The 10,266-nt window shown below is 58.4% G+C and overlaps 1 long non-coding RNA gene across 2 annotated transcripts; it reads left to right on the plus strand.

Moving 5' to 3' along the window:
- The first annotated feature begins 157 nt into the window (after nt 1–157).
- LOC125610813 lies at nt 158–4,629 on the plus strand. Of its 2 annotated transcripts, XR_007340871.1 has the most exons (4): nt 158–382; nt 1,166–1,243; nt 2,143–2,270; nt 3,184–4,629. It is a non-coding gene; the product is annotated as an uncharacterized LOC125610813 (long non-coding RNA). The 2 variants fall into 2 exon arrangements; XR_007340870.1 differs by lacking the exon at nt 3,184–4,629 and having other exon boundaries at nt 2,143–3,154.
- Nucleotides 4,630–10,266: the final 5,637 nt, after the last annotated feature.

The raw sequence follows: 10,266 nt of genomic DNA on the forward strand, positions 1-10,266 counted from the left end.
GAGAGAGAGAGAGAGAGAGAGAATTTCAATATTTATTTTTCAGTTTTTGGCGGACACAACATCTTTGTTTGTATGTGGTGCTGAGGATCGAACCCGGGTCACACGCATGCCAGGCGAGCGCGCTACCCCTTGAGCCACATCCCCAGCCCCGACCAGGGGACCTCTTAATGAATGCAAGGAGCGAAGCCCTGGTCCAGAGGTCCAGTCTCCTATTGCTCCCTGCCGTCCCACCCCTGGTAGCACCTGCAAGGCACCACTATGAGCCCTGCGCCTGGCAGGGTTCACCTCATCCAGGTCAAGTACTGAAAGTGCTTCATTGTGCGCGGTGGCTCCTCCTGGGTGGGGCAGGTCTGGTTTGGAGAATGTGAGCCGCAGCTCCCAGGTAGGGCCACCAGGGTGAGAGGGTCCTGTTAGGACCCCTCGGTGGGAGGGGCAAAGGGGGTGAGCTGGGAGAAGGTGGAGGGGCTGGAGACAGGCCAAGGCCAAGCAGGAGGGGAGGAAGGAAAGGAAAATGGGGGTGGAACAGAAAGGGAAGGAAAGAAGGAGCATGGCAGGGCAGGAGTGGGGACAGGGAGTTTTGTTTAGGCAGAGCCAGCCTCCTGCCTGAGGAATTCGCAGGACCCTCCCACAAAGAGGTGGTTGGTCAGATCAGAGCCCTGTGCTGCTGGGAAGGGGGAAGGATCTGTGCCTGGGGCAGGAATAGGCACCAATGGCACCCAGAGAAGACAGCTGCTGACAGGAGCCAGGCAGAGACCTGGGGAGGCAGATGTGAGCATGAGCCACCCGGAGCCAGGGCCAGGCCCTCTGTGAGCAGAGCCCAGTCTGTGAACCAGGTTCAGGAGAACAGAAGCCACCAAAACCAGTGGGTTTCTCAGCTCAGGACCTCCTCTCCCTCAGCATGGACCTGGGGACACCCTGGCCCTCTGACCTAGAGCCACACACATTCCACTGCCCACCACACTCACCTGGTCTGGCCGCCCCACTTGTAGCTTCGGTGCATAGTAGCCCTGTGGCACACACATATATGGCCTGACTCTTGGTGGCCCTGAAGCTCTGGCTAGTACCAGAAACACTTGTTCTGAAGGAGGTCAGCCTGTGCCGCCTCGCCTTGCAAGCACACGCATATAGGTGAAGTCATGGGCTCTTTTTCCTCCCTCCGCCCCAGTGCCCCACAGCTTTTTGTCCCGGAGGAGGAGGTGCTTCCTTGACCAGTTAAGAGGCAAGCCTGGACCTCACAGTACAGGTAGGACTCCGGGCTCCTATCCGTTCTTGCTCCACCTGTCTGATGGTCATGACAGTGACATGTGTGTCCTCTTGGTACATCATGCCCCAGAAGGCAGCTGCTGTGGTCTGCAGGGAGCCCTGTGTAGCAATGTACACTTTGCCCACTCCCAAGTCTGATTTCTCCTCTGGGTCACTCTGAAAGGGGGTGAATGTCAAAATTAAAGCTGAGAGGACAGATCTAAGTTTATGCAAGTGTGCAAAAGAGCCTAGGTAGTTCCTGGTTCCTCACACTTAAGGCCAGGGGAGGGCTTAGGAGTCACACTCAGTCCAGCTTGCTCTGAAGACCCTGCTGGCTGGCTTTCAGCCTTGCCAGGGTCCACACTTTGCTCTCCACCCCTTGGACCTGGCTCTCTGGGACCTCCCAGAATGGTCTCTGGTGCCTAAGATGGAGCCCGGATGACTGGAGGGGCAGATACAGGTCAGGATCTCCTGTGCGATCCAGGCAGGACTTGAGGGCAGGATGTCATGCACACCTACCTGCTCCCTCACACAGCCACCTGATGCAGTTAGCATTGACGTAGTCGGCTCCAGGCAGGCTGGTGTCCACGTCATGCAGGGTGACATGGGTGGTATCAACTGGGAAGGGAAAGAGGCCATTCAGGTCTCCTGGAGAGCTGGGAAGCTCAGAGGCACCACCCTGTCTCCTTGCCCACTGACCTGTGATGAGCAGAGGTGGTGAAGTCTGGGGCCTTGTGTGTGAGAGGGAGCCAAATCCGGTGGTGGGCACTCCCTGCCTCCCCCAGGACCCCTGCCAGGTGGTCTCCATATGCCCATGACAGTGAAGCACTGGCCTCACGGGAAAGGATGTTCTTGCAGAGGTTATCGGGCTTGTTCTCTGGCCTCTGTCCCTTCTTCCAGGGTTATAGGAGCCAGCATTCCTGCTGTGGCAACACCTGGGAGAATGGAGGCTTCAGCTGTGGCCCTGTCCCTCTGCAGAAGCCCTCAATGCCACCACCCCGCCCCAGCCCTGGAGGATGGAGTCAGAGGTAGGCAGCAGGAAGGGAGCACCTCAGACTCCTCGCAGAGGCCCTGCTTGTCTTCCCACGGGCATCTGCAGCCTGGGTGAGCTTCTGCACGCGACTCTTGGCTCTGATTCTTGTGGCCTTGTGGGGCTTCCAGGCAGAGGCCCGAGCTGAGGTTAGCAGAGCCCCCAGCACCCTTCACCAAGGTGGCCACCATGCCCTGACCAGGCCTAGGACCCTCATTCTGGAGAGGACACTGGGGCCATGTGCCAGGGGCCTTGCCTATTCCTCCCTTCTCTTGGTCCTTCAGATTCCCAGGGCAAGCCTGCAGGAAGTCTTACCCCTTGCCCCTTTCGTGGAAGGGTCAGTGCTGGCATCCCTTGGGCCCCCGGGCTCATGCCGCAGCCTACCTGCTTGAGCTGCGTGACGGCCCCGACTTCTCCTCCAAGGGGTTGGAGACGCCTTCCTGTGGTGTCCCACCAGGCCTCTCAGGATGTAGAACTGCTCCCTACCTCCCGCCATACTTCCCATCAGTTTGTAGGGTGGCAGTGAGGGGCCTGGCTGTGAAGCCCGCCCTTCCCAGAGTCACAGCCCTCTCATGCCGCCTCCCGCTTGGAAGCAGACCAGAACGTCGGTGATGCGTGGCTGCGGTCGGTGCCCGGTGCCTCCTGTGGCTCCTGAGTCAGCCCTGTGAGCACAGACTGCCCAGGGTCGCTCTGATTCTCCTGTACCAGGAAGCTGCCCGGATGCCCCTTCTCCATCAGCGGCTTCTCAGCCTCCTTGCCAGACAGGTGCCTGTGGTACCACCTGGCCCAGGGTGAAGCTCAGATGAGGTTGGAGGCCCTAGCCTGGGAGAGACACTTCAGAAACAGATATGGAGACAGAGACAGACAACATCAGACCTCGGGCCCAACCCTCTGACCCTCTCTTCCCCCAGGAGTGCTAAAAGACGAGACAGCTGTGTTGAGCAGCGTGCGGGGTGGCCACCAGGTGGCAACCTGGTCCTCAGCCACAAGAAGCAGAGTGGCCTCCCAGACCAGCCCACCAGGTCCCTGGCACAACCAGCTTCCTGTAGTGGGGAAACAGACTGCAGGAGCTGGCTCACCCCAGTCACTAGCCAGGAGGGTAGTGGTGGCATCAGGGCCCAGTCCCCTGCTCTCTCACCCCTGCACTTGTGCTTTGGACTTGGGGGACACGGGCCTCATAGCACACGGGGGCAGGGCTGCCGACACTCTCAGTTTGGCGGCCAGTGCCCCCCCCCCCCGGGTGACTGAAGAGTAGGTGAGAGGCGGTACCCAGCCGACTCACACACTTGCATACACATACAGGTGCCATCAGCCCGGGCTCATCACTCTGACGTGGGGTCCTGGCAGCCCAGTGGGCCCTGCTGTGATCATGAAGCAGCCTCCTACACAGTCCCCAGGAGCTGGCCCCCAGAGGGCAGGCAGTGGGACCAGCTTTGCCTGACCTCCCTGAGCCACCCCAACAGAGGCATAGCAGCTGTTGTCCCTGAGCTACTGCCCACTACCCTCTGGGAGCATCCTAAGGTGTTCAGAACCCTGGCCTGGCCTGGCCCACCCTCCTGCAGACAGCGTGAAGCCCCCTGGGCTGCTCTTGCTGGGCCTGCCTGGGAAGCTCCTGCGGGGCCCTGGGACAGAAGCAGCCTCTCGGCCTCCGCCCCACTGGTGCTGGGGTGAAACCACCCGGAATGGGGACAGTAAGTTGGAGACTGCAGACCAGTCCTGCCCCAGCCCCGGCATCGTCTCTGCAGCTAGCACCCACAGTTGCCAAGGGGGCCTCCCCACGCTCAAAGCTGGCGATGGGCCATGATGAGGAAGGAGGCGGGGGGCCAGGTGGGCGGCGGAGGCCCTTCCAGCGCGTCCACAGGACAGCCATCAGAAGCACCCTTCTACATGACCCAGCTTCTCAGGGTGCAGCTGGGGCCTGCCACAAGCATGAGCCCTTGTTCAGACCCCCGAGAGCCACCCCACTAGCCCCTTGGTCTTGGAAGACTTCAGCTTCCTGGCTGCGGGAAGGAAGGCTTTGCCCAGCTCTGGGGTGTGCCGCCCCAGCTGACAGAGGCCGGCAGCTGCTGTGCCCTTCTGGCTTGTGTACTTCCTGTTCAGCCCCCATCACAGGCACCACACTGAGTAGCCTGCTGAATGTCTCCTACTCAAAAATCAAGTTCCATAAGTGCCACTCTGTGTGCTGCCGTCTTCCAGGGCTGAAAACAGTGCCTGGGATCAGAAAATAATCACATTTGAATCAAGAAGTAAATGACCTGGGCTGGGGATATGGCTCAAGCGGTAGCGCGCTCGCCTGGCATGCGCCAGGTGCTGGGTTCGATCCTCAACACCACATAAAAATAAAATAAAGTTATTTTGTCCACCTAAACGACTAAAAAAAATAAATATTTGAAAAAAAAAGAAGTGAATTACCATCAACATTCATAGCAGCACAACTCACAATAGGTAAATTATGACATTGACCCAGATGCCTGTCAATAGATAATGGATGAAGAAACTGTGGGCTGGGATTGTGGCTCAGCGGTAGAGTGCTCACCAAGCATGTGCGAGGCCCTGGGTTCAATCCTCAGCACCACATAAAAGTAAATAAATAAAGGTATTGTGTCCAACTACAACTAAAAAATAAATCTTCAAAAAAGGAAATGTGATACGTGATGATACACACACACACACAATGGAGTTCTACTCAACCATAAAAAAAGAATACAAGTATGGCATTTGCCAGTAAATCGATGGAAATGGAGAATATTACACAAAGTGAAATTGGCAAAACTCAGAAACCCAAAGGTCAAATGTTTTCTCTCCTTTGTGGAAGCTAGAGTAAAACAAAGGAGAGGATAAGATAAAGAACCAAATACAAATTAATGTAAGTGAAGGAAGTCTAGCAGAGCAGAGGAGGGAGAGGGCAGGGAGGACAGGAGGAAAAGGGGGATCAGGAACTGGAATCGAATTCCGTGCGTGTAGGAGTTTGTTGATATAAACCCAACTACCACGGGTAACCTTAAAGCTCTACTAAAAGAAGAAGTGAATGACTAAGAATGGCAGGTGGTGGATGGCAGAGGGCTGTCAGTGGATGGGTGGATGGGTGGATGGGTGGGTGGGAAGCCCAGCAGCTGGCAGGAGCCATTGAGAAAGCCAGAGGCCACCAGTTCACTGACTACAGGGCACAGCAGGACAGAGGCAAGTGCTGGGAGGGAGGAGCCGCAGCAGGCCCAGACATGGGCAGGCCTCCTGTCAGAGCCTGTGCTGCTGTCCACTGAACATGAGCCTCCAAGTAAGTGCAGGCAGGGAGGCTCTTCCGCAGACCCTCTGCGTCCCTCCAGATGTGCTTGGGCTTGCCTCCCGCTCCCCAACCTCACTGAGACCTCCTTCCAGGCTCCTCCCCACCCCTGGCCCCAGGTCCTGCTCTTCCTCGGGAGTCCATGCTTCTCTCCCACCTCCGGGGGCCTGGCCATGGTGCTTTGCTCCTCATGTGGGGTGGGGTCCCACTGAGTCCACCTGCCACTCACCCTCCAGCCCTAGCCCTGCATGGAGCTGCAAGCTCACAGACACCTCAGCATCTCCATTTGTAAAGATAGCAGCATCTTCCGAAATATTTGCAGGATTTGTCTCCCATTCTCCATCTTCCCTCTCAGCAAAGCAGCCACTGTGCACCCACTGCCTGGGCCTCAACCCCGGCAGCGATCCATCAGCACTCTCTGGTCACACCTTTGCAGCATGCGCAGAGTCCTCCCTTCTCCCCACCCCTGGCCCCATGGCAGATGGCTGTGTTCTCAGAACTTCCAGCTGGACCTGCCTACTGCTGCTCATCGGCCTTTCGGCTGTTGGGAAGCACCAAGAGTCCTGCAAATCAGTCCCCCAGCCAGCAGGTGCGCCCCATGGATACAGGCATCCACACTGCCTGAGAGGCCCACCCCAATGCCATTGTGCCCCCATGACCGCCCCTCTGTACGTCACTGGAGCTTGTGGCATGTGTGAGGAACAAGTGTCCCCCTGTCCACTTCAGTGTTGACCTGCCGCCCTGTGGATTCTGCCCAGGCGTGAACCCATCGGCAGCTCTGTTCTGAACCTGATGGCTCCCCCAGAGCATACACTTCAGTTCAGAGGGACCAAGAGCTCAAGGGGCTGCTCCAGGGTGGTCCAGCAGTACACTCCGGTGCCACCTTCCCTGTGGGGAAGAAGGGGTTTCTGGGCTTGGTGCCTGAGCTCCCTCCCACGCTGGCAGACCTTGGGCAGTTCCCACTAAGGGGGCCAGTGGGTTGGAACCAAGGAGGGCTTTCTGCAGGAGGAGGTGCTACATGGTGACCCCTGGGGCCCGTCTAGGACAGCAGGCAAGGCCACAGGAAAAAGGCAGGCAAAGGTTCCATGTCCCTGCATAGTACTGACACTGCAGAGGAAGAGGGACGGAACCCAGAGGTGCCTTCCCGCCCCTACCTGGGCTGCCCACAGTGCTGACCCACATCCTGAACCCAGGTGCTGTCCAACAGCCCCAGATGGGCAATAGCAGAGCTGGGGGCAAGGGCAGTGCCAAGGTCCAGCTTCAAAGCCACAGGGGTGAAGGGCCCCGTTTGTCCTTTTGGGGACTCTTAATCATACTTTTAATCCCCTGTCCTCCCACCAGGCTGCCAAGAGTCTATCAGGTAGAAACCTCCAGTGGGGGGCTCCCTAGCTGCAGCGGCTCCCACCAGTCTGAGGCAGGGTCTGATGGTGGAGTGGGGTACCCAGTAGGCCAGTGGGCATCTGCATCTGGCCGAGGCTGGTAGGAAGAGGGAGGGAAGAAGGGAGGCCACAGAAAAATCCAACCAGGATCTGTCCTGACTATACAGGACCAAGTGGACTGAGATGTGCTTCCTCTCCAACTCGGGGTCGGGGGAGGGGGTGCGGGGTACAGTAGGCTTGTCCCCATGGGGTGCAGATCCTCCCAGGTTCTAGCATGGGCACAGAACCAGTCCTGTCCCCATCCTGCCTCGCTATGCTGAGTGGGAGGGGGGCGTGAGTGGTGCCTGTTGACCCACAAACTATGGTGAGAGGGCAGGGGGAGGGCTTGGCTCTACAATTTGGTGGGGCCTGCCAGGCCTGATAGGGTTGTGGGCAGGGGCCCAGGACCAGAGGAGGAAGAGTCATCACAGGTGAGGTAGGGAGGGGAGCAGGTGAGCAGAGCCCAATCTGGGGCCTTCCCAGACCAACCTGGGTTACCCGCATATGACACAGACATGGCCCTCTCTGAGATCAGGACTGTATTCAGAGGACAAGTAAGAATGAGGTCAAGGGGACCCAGGGGCCATTCCAACCAGTTTCTGAGATGGACCATACACATGTAGCTCTGTTTCTTGGTATTCAACTGGACCTTATACCTGGGAATCACGAGGCTGTTGGCTTGCGAGTTCTGTGATCCAATTCACTTCCACAGTTCCTCAGCCTCTGAGGGCCCAAGACTGTGCCAGGCCTGTCCTCTCTGCAACCCATACCTCACTCTCTACCCAGAGATCCCAGGGCCCTGATCTGAGGATGGCTGCTCAGTGCCACTGGGGACCTCTCCCGTGAACTCCAGCCTAACCAAGCACCAGAGATGGGCACTCTGGGTGATATGCCAGATGCCAGGACATAGGGCTATGTGGATCATGCTGTTGCTGGTCCCTACCCCTGCCCACATGCAAGCTAGAATTTGCACTTACATGGGGTGCACAGGAGCAGGGGTCCCACAGCAAGAGCAGGAAGTGCTGGCCTGTGGCCTGATCCAGTTCTCATGCAGGTTTAGCCCTGAGCCTCAATTCAGACCTCCCAGCAGGCCAGGGAATCCTGCTCCAAAGAACTGGGCTCCCTGGGGGGCTGGAGGGGAGAGGCCTGTTGAGGGAGGGCTGGTTCTGCAGACAGCCCAAGTGTGTACAGGCTGATGATGGTCATGGGGTCTCTACCCCCAGACCTCCAGGCCTGCCTTCAGTGCCCTCTAACAGGCTGCATCTCTGGTGGCAAAAGGGAGCAGGAGCAGGGCCTGCCACACTAAGCAGGAGGAGGTGCCACTGTCCTTCCACCGCCACCCCCCACACCTGGGCTACCTGCAGGGCACCTTCCCTAGGGTGGGGAGCAGCTGATCCCCATCCAGGCCCAGCCTCTGCAGTTAGTGAAGAGCGTCCCTCCCACCTCTCTGGGGAGGCTAGGTGTCAGAACCTCGGGCCTGGAGGCAACGGGCTGGAAGCCCAGGGAAGTCCTGGGTCGCAAGAATCCCGCGCCCACTGGTGAGAGGTGGTGGGAGCTGGAGCGCGTCTCTTGGCACCGACGTATCCGGACGCACGCAGGCCAGGCTCATCTTTGCGAGGTCACGTCAGCACCAGAGCCGCTCTCCGAACTCGGCAGCTGTGCCCTCGGGCTAACCAGCCCCGAAGAGGCCCCACCCCTGCCGGCTTCATTGAAATGCAAACCCCTGCCCCTGCAACCGCCCCCTCGGCCTTGGAGCCTGGGAACTCCGGATAAAGGTGCTAAAGTTTCCCGGGGTATCCGCACTTCAGAGCGAAGGGATGCGCACGGGATTCCGGGTTCCAAAGGTTAGGGCCTATCACGGCCCCACGGCCCTAGTGGCCTATGGCCTTGCCACTCAGTCTACACGATTACCAAGGGATCAGCCCTAGGCTGGAAGCTGCTCCTTCTAAGAATCTCCTGTGCTCGCTCCGAGTAGGGGCGGCGAAGCCAGAGGAGGGAGGAGTAGTACCCCCCTCCCCCACTGCAGCCCCGGAAATCCGGGCAGAGGTGGGAGGTGGACACCCGGTCATCCCCTTCCTTGCTGCAGTCTCTTCACTTCCTTGTCACAGGGGCACCCGAGCTGTGGGTCAAGCCTGCTGGTGTCCTGGGGTTCACAGCCACTGCTCTTCTGGGGTCATGCAGACTTTCTAGAATGGTCCACTGTGGCCAGGAACCATCTCCCCTGGGGTCTTTGACTTCAACCTTTGCTCCTGCATCCGGATGCACTGTCGCCCCAGAGAGCAGGGTCAGTGCTGTCCTGACTTCCTCTCTGACTCACCCCTGATCCCAGAAGGGCATGTCGCCCTCTCCCTCTCCTTGTCTTCCCTTCTGGGTCCTCACCTTCCCTTCCTGCTTCCGCTGTGGTCCTCCCCTCCACCTTGGCTCACCCTGCAGCAGGCCATGTAAATGCTGGAGTCCAGGAGGGGCCTGAGCTCCCCAAGCCAGGGGTCCTGGCCAGGTGCTGCCAACCAGGGCCTGTCTTTCCTAGCCTAAATGACCCAAACCCCATCCAGCTGGGCCACAGGTCGCTCCCACGCACCCTGTGTCCCAGGGCAGGCCTTCTCATGAAGCCTGAATATTTCGTGCCTAAAGTCCTCCCCAAGCCCCAACAGCTTCACCCTCAATGGCTTCTCTGACCTGGCCCTGGCCTCTGGCTGTTCCTATGCTTCCTTTCTGCCCCAAGAACCTCTGTCCAGACTCAGGACACTTACATGTGCCACTCCTGGTGCAGATGTGCCTTGCAATCCCTGTGCTTGGGTAAGGGTTGATATCTTTAGCTGGTCAGGTGCTCCCAACCCTCCCTGAAGCCTAAACTAGGGCAGCCCCCACCAGCACCACTGCCTCTTGCAACCCCCAGCACCTGCCTCCCCCAACCCAGCATCTGACTTGCCTGGTGTGCAGCAGCCAACACTCCTTAAGGAACAAATTAGTGAGGGGGTAGGAAGTGAAGGCCCGAGGACTCCCTGGGTCTGAGGTTGACGGTCTTTTTGTTGGGAGGGGGTGCTCATTAATACAAAATCAAACAGGTGCACTTATTATCTTCAATTAAAGTCATGAGTTTGAGGGAGGGGGTCACCTATGTGACCACACAGCCCCCCTTCGTCTCCCTTTCCTTTCTAAGCTCAGAGTTCTGCCAGGGATGGAGCTGCGTCTGCAGAAGCTCCTACATAGACAGCACCCTGTATACCACCCTCCAGAAACCCCTGGTCTGGGCCACCTGTCAGTGTCTCCCGGAAGTGCTAATGGGTGGCCCTGCA

Source organism: Marmota marmota, unplaced genomic scaffold (assembly GCF_001458135.2).
Source record: "Marmota marmota marmota unplaced genomic scaffold, marMar, whole genome shotgun sequence".
NCBI lineage: Eukaryota > Metazoa > Chordata > Mammalia > Rodentia > Sciuridae > Marmota > Marmota marmota.